This window comes from Alosa sapidissima, chromosome 9 (assembly GCF_018492685.1).
Source record: "Alosa sapidissima isolate fAloSap1 chromosome 9, fAloSap1.pri, whole genome shotgun sequence".
NCBI classification, from domain to species: domain Eukaryota; kingdom Metazoa; phylum Chordata; class Actinopteri; order Clupeiformes; family Clupeidae; genus Alosa; species Alosa sapidissima.
In genome coordinates, this window is record NC_055965.1 from 37,380,090 (window position 1) to 37,396,062 (window position 15,973).

Below are 15,973 nucleotides of genomic sequence, written 5' to 3' on the forward strand. Positions count from 1 at the left end.
GCAGCTCACTGCTCCGGGTTAGTGTGTGCTTCACCTCATTGTGTTCACTGTGTGCTCTGTGTGTATAGGCCAAGTATATTGTACTTGGCCTATAATTTACATTGCCCCTGTACCAGTCGAAATGGCTGTCAGAGGTTCTGATCTAGAGCTGGCCTTCCCACAAATGAAACAATCTCTCAGTATTTGAAAAGATGTTGTTTCAACCCTACTCAGCCTTCTTCACTCTCAACATTTGCAACTTACTGCTGCTCACTGATTTTTGTCTTACAGCAGTAGTTCCCAAAGTCAAAGTCAAAGTCAGCTTTATTGTCAATTTCTTCACATGTTCCAGACATACAAAGAGATCGAAATTACGTTTCTCACTATCCCACGGTGAAGACAAGACATATTTTACCAATTTAAGTCCACAGACAAACATAACATTCAAGTAAACAAAAAAGTAAGTAAATAAGAGGGCACATATAATAATGAAAAAAATAAGAGCAGCAAAATTTGGTTGAAATTGTGCATAGACAGTCAATAAAATACTAGTGCAAAGTCAGGCCAATAAAAGGCTTGGGTAGTTCTGTTTGACCTAAGTAAGAAAGAAAGTGACATAGTGGTGCAAGTTATGTAAGAGCAGCAGAAGTGTTGTGTTTTCAGGACAACAACAACAAGTTGTAAAGTGTACAAGTGTGCAAGTGTGCAAGTGGAGTAGTGCACGCGGCCATTGTGGGTCCAATGTCCAGGATGTTATGTAGCTGAGGGTGGAGGGGGGAGAGGAGGGAGAGAGTTCAGCATCCTTACAGCTTGGTGTATGAAGCTGTTGGTGAGTCTGGTAGTGCGGGAGCGCAGGCTTCTGTACCTCTTCCCAGAGGGCAGTAGATCGTTCCCTCTACATGATACATGATATGCAACTTTGATTTTGGAGGAAATATCATCTGTATATGGAGCCAGAGTTTTATGGACATCACCATCTCTCTCTGCTGAGCAAGGGTAAGTATGCGTTGCAGGCCTTCTACTGTGGGGTTTTGGACATAGGGATCTTTTTTCTCTTTCTTGTGTCCCACAAATGATACAAAGCTTTGGATCCAATGCTTGTAAGACATTCTCCATAATTCAAAAGACTAGTGAAAAGGAAAAATGATATACATTTAAGAATTTTCATCAAAATGCAAATCAAGTTGAATTACACATGCAACATTGGTCAGAGGGCTAAGTACTGTAACGTTCTGTGCCAATGAAGAGACCGTTTATCATAACCGGGTTTAATGTTGACTGTTGTCGGCCACAGTCACGCCACAAGAACAAGTTTTACACTCACGTATAGGAGCCCAACTCACACACCTCATCGTAATTTTCCTTACTGTTTTTCCCCCCAATACTACACACATTACCCCCGGAAGGGGGCGGTACCCCAACCCTGGCCCAGGTAACAGAGCCTATCATAACCATACACACATTAGAAACTTAGACCACTACTTTTAGGAACTTAAGACACGCTACAGTACTTTCTTAGCTAGGGAAAGTAGTTTCTACAACTAACTGTTCAGCTACTTAGGGGTGAAGTAGGCTAAGCAGTGTAGGCTCTACTGTCCACTGCTGGTCTGGACAGACAAAAGATAACAATATTATTTTCCATTATTCAGTAATGACTTGACCAAAACAAAATTCAAGTGAATATAAATTTTAATAAAGGTGTTCCATTCCAATGTTAACCTGATTCAATTGGATCTGTGTTTCATATTAATTGTTTAATACTGGGACATATGAAATGTATCATTATTAAATATAAATATAGCAGCACTTAGCAATTTATATGCCTTAACTCCAATACAGACAGGCTATATTTTAGTCCTTTTTTGGTTTTGGGATGTATAACATCCCAATGGGTTGGATTTGTAATGAGGGTGTAATTGAGGGTTTTGTCATAATCTGTAAGTGTTTGGGATCATTTCAAGCCTAAAAGTGTAATTTTCTAGTGTTCAGATTTGTAATAAAATAACTTAATGTCAGACCATGCTGCTGCCAGTTACTGTCCGGTTATTAGCATGCTAGCTAGCGTTTAGCTAAGGTAACATTTTAAACAGAGAAGTGTAATTTCTTTGAAATGACAACTAGCTGAATAACATTACTGACATTAGTTAAAGTGGATAGTTTATACTCAAGTGAATTTGCAACAGTATATTAAGTTTAAGCAATGTCCTTCAACTACTAGTTGTTAGCACATAGCTGTATTGCCATAGCTACTCCCATCTACTTGTATAGCATTTTAAGCTAGCGTTAGCTAGCTAGTTAGCTCGGTTCACCTGACTAATTAAATTATTCATATCATGTCCTAAAGAATGATTCTTTGATATCATACATGATTATAGACAATAATACTTTAAAAACAGTTATGTTTATCTGTTCTTATTGCTTATTAAGAGAGACTACTAGTTGTTAGCACATAGCTGTATTACCATAGCTACTCCCATCCACTTGTATAGCATTTTAAGCTAGCGTTAGCTAGCTAGTTAGCTCGGTTCACCTGACTAATTAAATTATTCATATCATGTCCTAAAGAATGATTCTTTGATATCATACATGATTATAGACAATAATACTGTAAAAACAATTATGTTTATCTGTTCTTATTGCTTATTAAGAGAGACTACTAGTTGTTAGCACATAGCTGTATTGCCATAGCTACTCCCATCCACTTGTATAGCATTTTAAGCTAGCGTTAGCTAGCTAGTTAGCTCGGTTCACCTGACTAATTCAATCATTCTTATCATGTCCTAAAGAATGATTCTTTGATATCATACATGATTATAGACAATAATACTGTAAAAAGAATTATGTTTATCTGTTCTTATTGCTTATTAAGAGAGAAAGTGTATTTAGTGACGTAAGGTGACACTCCCAATTATGCAGACCGGAACTGTCACACTTACACACTCTATCTTCGTCAAGCACACTTGCAGTACCGTTTCCTGCCACTAATGGCCGATACTGAGTTAATTTCTCCAAGCACACTTAGGCACACCAAATCGGTTTTACTTACATTTTGGGGTAAAAAAAATTTTGGCCTGAAAATTTTACTGGGCATCCCTCTGACATCCTTGTCATTGAATCTACATTAATCCTGGTGGGGTCCGGACTTTTGGTCCCCACCAAAATTTTGGTCCCCACACTGTGAGTGTGCTGTCAGGCGATGGTTCCCACAATGGTATAAAGACAAACACACACACACACACACACACACACACACACACCTGTTACGCTTTCTGCACTGATATGAGTGAGGCGACTAACTGAAGTTCCAACTGTCCACTACTCTCCTCTTTTGTCTCCAAATAAGGACTTCCTGCAGGTCTGTCATTAGTGTATGAAAATCACGCATGTACACACACTTACAGTATATACACACACACACTCACGCACACACGCACACACACACAGTGACGTCTCCTTAAAACATTTAAAGTATGATGATGGTGTTAACCTAAAGGTGAACTACCCGTGTGGATCGCCTGGGGCCTGTCTGCTCTTACCTGTAACTCTGTGTGTGTGTGTGTGTGTGTGTGTGTGTGTGTGTGTGAGTCTGTGTATGAAGGAGAAAGTGTTGGCTGGTTCACCCGATGCCTGTCTGCTCTCACCTTAACTTGTGTATGTGCGAGTGTGTGTGTGTGTGTGTGTGTGTGTGTTTGAGAGTGTGTGTACCTGCATAGTTTCACTGAGGCCTGCCAATCTGTACGCATTTTGCGTAGCTACCATGCTTTTTAACATCAAAGTACGCGGGTACGTTTTTTTACTCACTGCAGCTTTAGATTTATTAGAATTAAAAATCTATTTCATGAGTGAGAGTGAGAGAGAAAGTAACAAGTGAGAATGACAGGCAAAGCATAGTGGCCTCTCTTTATGTTATTTTTCTTCAACCAGCGGTGGGTTAGCCTACACAAAAGACTTGATGAGGTGAGCTTATGCATGATCTGTTCACACACACACACACACACACACACACACACACACACACACACAACAGAAGTAGCGTCTACCTACCTGTGTGTGTGTGTGTGTGAACATCATGCATTAATAACTGGGCAAAATGTGCTAATTTAACAACACACCACATGATAGCTTTAATTCATCAAGTTATCTTGTAATAGTCAGAGACTCAAATACTGAAGAAGAATATCAGTTCTTCCCAAAACTTAATATACTGTATGTAAACAATATATATAATAATTAAAAATGTAATTTAGTCTAAAATGTTCTACCACATGAGTAACTGAAGTTCCAACTGTCCTTTCCTCTCTTCTCCTGTCTCCCAAATAAGGATTTTCTGCAGGTCTGTTGTTAGAGTATGAAAATCATCTCTCTCTCACTCTCTCTCTCACACACACACTCACACACAGGTGACAGGTAGTGTGTATTGTCTGATACCCTGATGAAAGAAGTGAGTTTTGGTGAGGTGAATTTACCCTAATAACTTAATTCATGCACAAATCTACATAATGTTCCCTCTGAAGTGATAGTGTTTTTTCAAAGTGTATTGTAAGGTGTGAATTGTGTGTGTGTGTGTGTGTGTATGTGTGTGTACAGTCTTTCTGTTTCTGCTGTTCAGCTCAACATGAGCCATTATGCTGTTACTGCACAGATGATGTGTTAACTGGAGTGTGTTTGTGTGTGTCACTTGAGACCTGTCTGCTCACACATTTATCTGTGTGTGTGCATGAGAGTTTACACACACACACACACACACACACACACACACACACACACACATATACACACCTGTGTGGTGAGTATGTCATTCAATGAAAACAAATGTCTTCCTCCTTTCCCTCTTGTGTGTGTGTGTGTGTGTGTGTGTGTGTGTGTGTGTGTGTGTGTGTGTGTGTGTGTGTGTGTGTGTGTGTGTGTGTGTGTGTGTGTGTGTGTGTGTGTGTGTGTGTGTGTGAAACAAATGCTCCTTTCCCTCTTTGTGTGTGGCCATTATCACATGAACATGGACAGGAGGAGTTAGTCAGTTAAACTCACAGCACACTATATTCTATTCTATAGAGTGTTTCATCAGTGTTTAGCTGCGTCATGAAACAATAGGCTTTGTCAGTCGACTTCTAAAGTCATATTGGGGGCTACACGTAAAACATGGCCGCTCAGCACAGGCCCTGAACCACCTGTGCACTCTCATACACACACCCTCCCACTGCCCACACACACACACACACACACACACACACCTATACGCACACACACACACACACACACCCTCCCTCTGCCCACACACACACACACACACACACACACCCACGGTTGCACCCCACTCTTGTGGTTGTGTGTGTGTTGCACCCCACCTTTGGGTGGTTGTTTGTGTGTGTTGTGCTGTGTGTGTACACCTTTGGGGTGAACAACACTCCTCCACTGACCCAAACTCATAACATAGAATACCTTTAAAAGGTATTTATTAATATCAGGCTAACACAAGACACTACAGAAAGACTTCAGCAAACACAACCAAAGTGCAGACAAACTCCAATTGCACACACACACATTCACACACACACACACACACACACACACACACACAGAGACACTCGCACTAACACACCCACAACTTAACTGATGTGTGAGTAACTGAAGCTCTTTCTCCTTATTAGGCCTTCCTGCATGTCTGTCTATGAAAATGACCTGAAGACATGGCAAGATTGAGTGTGTGTGTGTGTGAGCGGGTGTGTGTGTGTGTGTGTGTGTGTCTGGTGAGTATTTAAGCTGTCACTCTGAGCTGTTCTCCTCACTCTCCTCTGAGCTGACAGAGAACACTGATCGTCATCATCATCATCATCTTCTTCATCATGAAGCTGATTGGTCTGCTGCTGCTGCTGGGTCTCCTCTCATTGGTGGATGGGGAGGTCATTGACCCTCACAACCCTAACTACATTCCTTTTGGTAACTGCCGCCACTCCTTCATTAACCTCAATAACCAACCCATCATTCCCACTATACTACCAGGGAACCGACAGATCTGCCAGAGGTTTATTGACCCAAATGGCGTGAATCCAAATAACGGTTACCGGTACGCCACCCTCTACAACCCTGGTTTAAAGATCCCCGTGTACTCGGCCTACCACTACACTGGACACCCACCAGGCTTAGGCAGGAGAGACAACTGGAAGATTGAGCCTCAGGTGGGTCTACTTTCTTTTTCATCAGTTATTTAGAATTTAAATATAATATTTCTCCCTTATCATTCACTGGGGGGGAGCAAGATGAGCAAAAGTTTATTACTGTAAGAGTGAAGCAGTCTGACTGTTCTGACTCTCTCCTGACCCCTTGTGTCTCTAATCTGAACTGCAGCTTGATGACAACAATGGCGGTACAGCGATGACCGCTGAAGTCGAAGTGAATCAGAACCTACGGGGAGTCAATCAGGCTTTAAATTTTGACTATGCCCACACTGATTACCAGAAGGGCCACCTGTTCCCCCACTGCCACAGCAGTGATCTGCACCAGTCTGACTCCTCCTTCACCCTGACCAACGCCGCACCCAAGACACAATATGATAACAAACAGTGGTACCACCAGGTGGAGTATGTAGTACGAAATAATATTCCAAACAGGTGTCAAGGAGGAGAAGGCTACGTAGTGACTGGGGTCATTCCCGGACAACAATGGATTGGTCAGAACGTAAACATCCCCACCCACTACTGGTCAGCTTTCTGTTGTAGAGACGGGAACGAACATTTAATCTCAGAGGGCTATATCAAGCAGATGAACGGGAATGGGTTAGGACCGGTAGTGACCTATGGGATTGCTGGGCATCCAGTTTTTGCTCAGATGAATATTGATATTGCAGCTCTTTACAACCAAGGCCCCTTCCAGGTGTTTGGGGCAATCCCAGGCTGTTCTTAAAGCCTGTGTGTGTGTGTGGTGTGTGTGTGTGTGTGTGTGTATGTATGTGTGTGTTTGTGGATGGGTAGTGTTTGTTGTTTGTCGATTTGAGCAATGAGGTATAATTCCCCGAATCATATTCCAGTGTGGATGTAATGTGTAAAATCGCTCTGTCTGTATGTGCTCATAAACACACACACACACACACACACACACACACACACACACACACACACACACACACACAACACACAACTGAACACACTGCTCTGCTGCAGCACCTGTGACCTGTTAACCAGGAGAGAAATAAAGTTCATATCAGCATGATGAGATAATGTGTCAGTTTTATTTTCAGAATAAGAGTTTACATGGATCATGTGGCAAAAGTATCAAAGAAAAGAAGTCATACTGTGTGTGTGAGTGTGTGTGTGTGTGTGTGCGTGCGTGCGTGTGTGTGTGTGTGTGTGTTTATATGTTCTGTCTGTTTCTCTCTCACACACACACACACTCACACAGACATGGACACACAGAAACACACACACACAAGTATGTGTCTATGTTAAAATGTTCACTCATTCTATATATAGTGAAACACCCATTTTATAGAGCTGTTCAAATTCTAACTGATATTTTTCATTTACTATGTAGTGCACAGGATATGTGTGTGTGTTGAGTATTTCATTTACCTCTTCATAATCTTCCTCCTCTCCCTCCTCCTCCTCTTCATCAACTACCTCATCTCCCTCCTCACGTTGCACACGTTGCACACCACACACCTCCTCTTCATAATCTCCCCTCCTCTTCACAATCTTCCTCCTCCACCTGAGAGTCAGCTGGAGGAGCACTGACAGGCTAGTGTTGATTCCCTACCTCACCTGTCATTTACATGACACTGCTTTTCACCACTGGGTGTCAGTATTGAGTTACCCACTCTACCTCCTGTCATGTAGATTGCTTTTCACCAGTGTGTCAGAATTTAGTTAATGTCTCTATTATGGGCAGTCAGTCTCTTTGAGTTAATAATTCACATACATACACACTATGTATTTCAAAGGGTTCAGTTTGGAAATGGGTCATATAGAAAAAAATAACTGCACTACTTCAAGTGTCAAAATTGCAGTATCAGAACTGTAGTTTTAGAGGAATTATTTACTGTTCAGGAAAATGCAGTATTTTGGACACAAAACCGTCGGTGCATTTTAATAGTAGTCTAATAAGCTACACCAGCTTGTCTTTAAGAGGGGAAATTGTATAGCCTATAACTTTAGCTGAGTCACATATTTGGCCATATAGTGTTTATCATAGGCTACATCACGAAATTAAACTAGTGTAACAAATGCGAACACTTTAACAGGGGAATTAATTGGGCATGAATCATTGTGCTGAATGCTATTTGTCAATGAGAAACACACACGACATTCAAACTATTGATAAAATGTGCACTATGGACTGGTCTGTAGGCTAACATTGGACAAATAAATTACAAATGACTCGCCATATCCTGACTCAGAAAAAATAAAAATCTTGCTTATTTTGCCGCAAACCCAGCAATGAAATCATAGGCCAGCTTGCAGGTAGCCAAAACGTTTTTTTCAATTCATAGAAGGGTGAGCCCACTATTCTCTCCTGTGACATGGAGGTGCGCGAATAGTTTGTAATAGCCTGAAAAGATTCGTTCACCCGATGACAGTCACTGGAATTATATCTTGAGCCTATTATATATAAGGCCCAGTGCGTTATGTCCTGGGATTCGGACGTGATCAAAAAGAAAAAAAAAACTTATGATGGTTATGAGGAGCAATATGAGACATTTGATGATCATCGATCGTTGTTTTGGGACGTTAAGCTTGTTCCATAGGCGTCAGTGAAGGAGACTGAAGAAAAACATGCTGTCACGTCAGGTTAACCATTCATAGGCCTAATATGACTTCATGCTACATTTTTTGAAGGTTCTTAGTGATTATGAGGAACAATATGAGAGAAATTTTGGTGATCACTGATCGTTGTTTTAGGACATTAAGCCACGTTAAGCTTTTTGCTTAGGCTACAATAGGCGGTAATAAAGAATAAACGCTTAATGTCATCTTTGGCCAGGTGCGAGGGCCATTAGACACAAGGCCCAATGGTAATAAAGAATAAACGCTTAATGTCATCTTTGGCCAGGTGCGAGGGCCATTAGACACAAGGCCCAATGGTAATAAAGAATAAACGCTTAATGTCATCTTTGGCCAGGTGCGAGGGCCATCAGACGCGAGGCCCAGTGGGAAACGGCCCACATGTTGCTGTTTTCATGAATACAAAAGTTGGGTGACCCTCCCCTCAACAAAGAATAAAAAGACATGACCCTCCCCTCAACAAAGAATAAAAAGACATGACCCTCCCCTATTTTCCTCCGGTGGCCCCTTCAATAAATACCGAACGGTCCCTATGTAATAAAAACTGATGCCCTGATTAAAACACAGCTGATGATCTCAGCTGCTATTCTGTCTATAATGGAGTGGAATGGAAATGTCTAAGTGACCCCGAACTTTTGACCAGCTGATGATGTCATCAACACATTGTGTTGGTACCATGCACACTACAGGCTGATGATGTCATCAACACATTGTGTTGGTACCATGCACACTACAGGCTGATGATGTCATCAACACATTGTGTTGGTACCATGCACACTACAGGCTGATGATGTCATCAACACATTGTGTTGGTACCATGCACACTACAGGCTGATGATGTCATCAACACGTTGTCTTGGTACCATGCACACTACAGGCTGATGATGTCATCAACACGTTGTCTTGGTTTCCATCCACAGATTGACGAACCAGGTGCAATCACAAAAATTACATGACCACCTCAAATCAAGTGGATAGAAAGCTGAGAGGAGTGAATCAGGCTTTACCCAAAGACTACGAACACTCCGGCTACCAGATTGGCCACCTGTACCCCCACTGCCACAACTGTGACCAGAACCAGGCCCAGTCCACCTTCACCCTGACCAACGCTGCCCCACAGACAGCAGGACCAGGCCCAGTCCACCTTCACCCTGACCAACACTGCCTCACAGGACGGAGAGGACAACACTGACTGGTACCACCAGGTGGAGAAGCTAGTGCAACATACAGTATCAGTGGAATGTGTAACCAAAACCATGTCTATGTAGTGACTGGGGTCATCCCAGGAAACACTGTCCTTTCACATCCCTCCAATGTCCCTCACAGAGTGAATGTCCCTAGTCACTACTGATCAGCTTTCTGTTGCAGAGACAATAATCATTTTTATCTCAGGGGGGCACAGGAAGGAGATGAATGAAGCTGGGACGGGACAGCTAGACAAATATGGGGCAGCTAATGGGGCTACCAAAACAATGGCCTTTAACCAGGAGGGGAAATAAAGTTAATATCAGCATGATGAAATAATGTCTCATAAGAGTTGTATTTTCAGAATAAGAGTTTTCATGGGTCATGTGGCAGGAATATCACAGAAAAGAAGTCAGACTGTGTGTGACTGTGTGTGTGTGTGTGTGACTGTGTGAGTGTGTGTGTGTGTGTGTGTTCAAGTTATTCAAGTTATGTCACTTTACATCACATTGAAATTACATTGACCCCAACTACTCACTCATGTCATAGCGCCCCCCTTCTGCCCTGTGTGAAACTGTGGTCAGATGATGAACTGCAGATAACCCTGCTGACAGGAGCTCCACAGCGCCCCCGTGGTCAGATGATGAACTGCAGCTAACCCTGCTGACAGGAGCTCCACAGCGCCCCCTATTGCCCTGTAGTGAAACTGTGTTCAGATGATTGATTATTCTGAATGAGACAATTCTCTCAACCTCGTGGCTTGGTGTTCACTCTGACATATACCATCAAATGCAAGACCTTATATAAAGATGCTTGCGTATGTGCGTGCGGACACACTTTTACACAGCTTAACCACACAGTGTGAATGTATGTGATTGCCCATGTATGTTTGTGTGTGTGTGTGTGTGTTGTGTGTGCATGCATGCCTGCGTGCATTTTCTGACTCTCTTCCGCCCCCTGGTGTCTCCAATCTGACCATGCACACTACAGGCTGATGTGGTCATCAACACGTTGTGTTAGTTTCCATCCACAGATTGATGCACAAGCACAAATAAAGCGATGACCACCTCAAATAAAGCGCATGTAAACCTGTTTACTAGGCATGGGCAGTTTGCGACTGATTCGGTCAGAAAGAACGAATCCCGAAGGTGAACGACGAGAACTTCCCAAAACAAGAGAACTGGTTCTTTTTTAACATACAAAAATATGGTCATGTAATAAAAGATACAAACAAACAGAGCTTCATCTCCCTCGACCGTATATTGTGATTGAGTCTAAAACGTGAATGAGAGTACTACAGCAGGTAGCAACCGTGTTGCCATGGGTAAACAAATGATAGGCCTGGCTTTACTTACGTGCCTGCCTGCCTGCCAGCGCTAGAACTTGGAAAAACGCCATATGATTCTTACTGAATTCCATTCAGTATATTTATGAAAAAAGGCACTTATGTGCTTAATATTAAGCTTGATATTTACATAAATGATGTAACAGACCATATGAGACGGTGTTCTAAAGGATATTTGACTTAAGACAACCAAGACGGTGTTCTAAAGCATATTTTGACTTAAGGAACTGAAAGAACTGCGTTGTGCAAATGAAAAATGACCAGTATTTAGTAAAACACCCCTTGGTCAGAGCTGTGCACCACTGTACATCTTTCTATACGTCCTGACGTTCCTGACGTCTGTCAGATATCTGTCAGGTCACATATATAGACAGACTATGACAACTAGTTATGACGGCTAGTTCAACACATTCGCATGTAACGACTCAAGCGATGAAATAAGGCCAATTTGCGACATGGAACTATACTCTCATTCAGGCGTAATAATCCAGTCACTAACCATTTGTCTGCTGCAGCTCAAACTTGTTGCTGGAAATGAGCCTACGGGGACTATTTTCAATGTAAAACATTGGCTGAAATCAGGGATGTGACCACTAAGACACGCACGCTTGCACAAATGCACACACATAAACTACTCTATTGTCTATGTTTTACTGTACTGTCTGTGTAGATGCCTGGCTGTTCGCATAGGTGAGAGTTTGCGGGCGGTTGGGTATCTGGGGGTTGTGTAGTACCTGATGTGATGTTTTGTGTCTGTGTTATTGTATGTTGGTTGTGACTGGCTGTTCGCATGACAGTTTGTGGGCGGCGAGGAATCTGGGGGTTGTATTGTACTGTATGTGATTTGCTGTCTGTGTTATTGTATTTGTGTATGTTGTGACTGGCTGGCCGTATAAGTGAGAGTCTGCGGGCAGTTGGGTGTCTGGGGGTTGTGTTACGTGACTTGCTGTTTGTGATGTTCCTATGTATGTTGTGGTTGTCCTGATGTGCATGATTAGGGTATGAACACTAACATTACCCCTCATGTTTTGTTGGTCTCTATGTGTATAGAGAGGTGTATGCACATATTACACTTTTTAGAATAGTTTTAGATTACAATATGCTTTTAGAAAGGTCTGACCAGGGACTGGGGTTGCAAATTAGCCAACTGGCTAGAAACCTTTTATGTAACACATCTACAGACATTGTTATGGCATTGTAATAATGTGCGCTGCATTGTCCCTGACAAATAAACTAATAAATAACTAAATAAATAAATTCTGCTACAGCATTCTACCCGGTTACCATTTAGTGGCGAGGCCTTGGAACACCGGAACAGGAATTTATTTGTTATGCTCAGAACGAACTCACATGGAAATCACTCTGCTTGCAGTCCTTGATCAGGGATGGCTTTGGTCCATTTCATCAGACGATGAATAAAAAAGTCTCAATTTGTTCATTTCAGTCACCATTTTAGAGTGCATTTATTTGTGTGTGTGTGTTTGTCATTGCAACATCTTCACAAGGACTTGCAAGAAAAGGAAATATCGACTCATCTCTCAAGTAATTCAGTGGAATTATGAAGCAAGACTAGCTGTGTGTGAGAGAGAGTGAGTGTGTGAGTTCACACTGGACCCAGCACACAGAGTTCTTCTTCTGGCTGAGGGGAACAGGAAGGTGACGAGGGTGGATGAGAAGCAGCCGTATCCTAACCACCCAGACAGATTTCATAGCTAAGATATAATGAAGAGTTATAGGCTGATTTGGACTGTTCAACCGGCCCTGAATGTAATAGACTATTAACGCATATTAAGATTCCCATTCTGGAAATGGCCAGAATATTACCGTAAGGTTTTTTTAAAACTATCTGTCTGCGAGTCTAGAGCGGAACGCCTGCGCACACAAATCTCAAACGAACATCTAATCCTTTCTCGATCGCAGTGGGCTGCTCTCTCACACACACACACACACACAAACATACTCATTCGCACACACATTCATTACTTGCCTGTGTTGCTGTGTATACCATAGAGTATAGACAAACTGATTGAACATGTTGCCCTCTACGGGGAATCACAAAACTGGTGCAAAGACTCAGAGTTCACACATTTTGAATAAAATACACTTTTGGGACTCGCTGCTAATACTTTTGGGAATGCTATTTTTTTTATTAGTATTATTTCATTTGAGCTACATTTTACACTGATATGGCATGATTGCAATATAAACACAGCTAACAATGGTATTACATTGCAGTAGCCTATGATTAAATGTAATGGAATATTCAACTAATACAGCACTAAGCTATTTATGGTTACTAATATACTCCGAGTCTCTGGCCCTCTCTTAGAGCCAGGCATAGTGAGCTGGCCCTCAGAAGAAAAAGTTTGGGGACCATCATCATCATTTACCTCATCATCATCATCATTTACATCATCATTTACATCATCATCATCATCATCATTTATATCATCATCATCATCATTTACATCATCATCATCATCATCATCATAGAACACACTTTATGAGTTCAGGGACCTGATGGCCCAGGGAAAGAAACTGTTTATGAGTCTATTAGTCCTGCTCTTGAGGTACCTTTATCTCCTGTTTATGAGTCTATTAGTCCTGCTCTTGAGGTACCTTTATCTCCTGTTTATGAGTCTATTAGTCCTGCTCTTGAGGTACCTGTATCTTCTTGAGGTACCTGTATCTCCTTTTTATGAGTCTATTAGTCCTGCTCTTGAGGCACCTGTATCTCCTGCCAGAGGGCAGTAGGTTGAACAGGTGCTGTCCTGGGTGTGAGGGGTTGGCAGTGATTGGCCTAGCTCTCCTGAGACACCGCATGCTAGCGATGTCTTCTAGCGAGGGTAGGGGACTACTAGTGATGTGTTGAGCAGTGATTGGCCTAGCTCTGAGAAGCTGCATGCTAGCAATGTCTTCTAGCGAGGGTAGGAGACTACTAGTGATGTGTTGAGCAGTGATTGCCCTAGCTCTGAGACGCCGCATGCTAGCGATGACGACAGGAGGTCTGACGAACCTCTATGTTTGATCAGTCAGGACATTCTATGGGTCACTGTACAATATTCTGCTATGATAGTCTTTGCATTCACACCACATAAATGATTAGTTATTGTAGTGCTGTACATATCTGGAAATATCTACAATACAAGCATGCATCTGTGGTACAAACATGCATCTGTTGGTTTAATGAATGTGTATAAAATAGATGTATATGTAGCCAATGGCTCCAAGGCTATGGAATCTTCATAAAGACACTACAACAAGGCCTATTGGTGGGTGTGGAATCTTCATAAAGACCCTGGAACTCAAAACACAGCTGACATGTCTGCCTTGTCTGACTCTCTCCTGCCCTCGTGTGTCTCCAATCTGAACTGCAGCTTGATGTACCAACCCCCATTGGTCCAGACGAGATGACCACTGAATCAAATGCAGGAGGCTCGGTGGGGGCCTATCAGGCTGTGAAGAAGGACTATGAGAATTCCGGATATGACAGAGGCCACCTGTACCCCCGCTGCAACAGCTGTGTCCAGGACCGGGAGGAGTCCACCTTCACCCTGACCAACGCCGCACCCCAGAAAAATGCCTATTGGTGGGTGTGGATTTGAATCTTCATAAAGACACTACAACAAGGCCTATTGGTGGATGTGTACTTACATCTTCATAAAGACACTATAACAAGGCCTACTGGTGGGTGTGGAATCTTCACAAAGACACTATAGCAAGGCCTATTGGTGGCTGTGGATTTAAATCTTCATAAAGACACTATAACAAGGCCTATTGGTGGCTGTGGATTTAAATCTTCATAAAGACACTATAACAAGGCCTATTGGTGGCTGTGGATTCAAATCTTCATAAAGACACTATAACAAGGCCTATTGGTGGCTGTGTACTTACATCTTCATAAAGACACTATAACAAGGCCTATTGGTGGCTGTGGATTCAAATCTTCATAAAGACACTATAACAAGGCCTATTGGTGGCTGTGGATTCAAATCTTCATAAAGACACTATAACAAGGCCTATTGGTGGCTGTGGATTCAAATCTTCATAAAGACACTATAACAAGGCCTATTGGTGGCTGTGGATTCAAATCTTCATAAAGACACTATAACAAGGCCTATTGGTGGGTGTAGCCAGGGCGCCAAGGCTGTGGATTTGTGCAGGTTTTAATTTCTTAATGCATCTCAATGTAAGAAGCACATAGAAAAGCCTATTGATAGTTAGATCAGTTTATCCAAATATGACAGTGACTTGCCTTACAAAATAAGCCTATTGGTGGATGTGTGCATGTTGCTGAGCAATGTTCTCTCCAAATCAGAACAAAGTAAGCCAAAATTATCCTTTTTTTCTGCAAGGGATTTAATGTCTTAATGCATCTCAATGTAAGAAGTACATGTCTCCATAGAAAAGCCTAATGATATGATCAGTTTATCCAAATCTTACAGTGACTTGCCTTCTTATAGAATATTCTCAGAGCATTGTGAAAACTGTGGATGCATTGCATAATGTGCTGGTTCACCTAATGAAAATTATACTCTGAAACTATATCCACTGTTTCAGCCACCAGCGACTAGTATCTGGTATCTGATATTTCTCAAGCATTTGTTTCATCACATTCAATTACACCATGGCTCACTATGGTGTGTGTGTGTGTCTGTGTCTGGTGAGTATTTAAGCTGTCACTCTGAGCTGC

At 42.1% G+C, this 15,973-nt stretch overlaps 2 protein-coding genes across 2 annotated transcripts in view; both read left to right on the top strand.

The window, feature by feature from the left end:
* The window catches only part of LOC121718522, an 823,508-nt gene extending 816,442 nt beyond the window's left edge, over positions 1 to 7,066 (top strand). The window contains exon 4 of the mRNA XM_042103531.1: positions 6,975 to 7,066. The gene's annotated coding sequence lies outside the window, so the exon portion shown is untranslated. The remainder of the gene's footprint in view (positions 1 to 6,974) is intronic.
* The window catches only part of LOC121718525 (endonuclease domain-containing 1 protein-like), a 12,207-nt gene continuing 1,906 nt past the window's right edge, over positions 5,673 to 15,973 (top strand). Inside the window, exon 1 of the mRNA XM_042103534.1 lies at positions 5,673 to 5,806. The gene's annotated coding sequence lies outside the window, so the exon portion shown is untranslated. The remainder of the gene's footprint in view (positions 5,807 to 15,973) is intronic.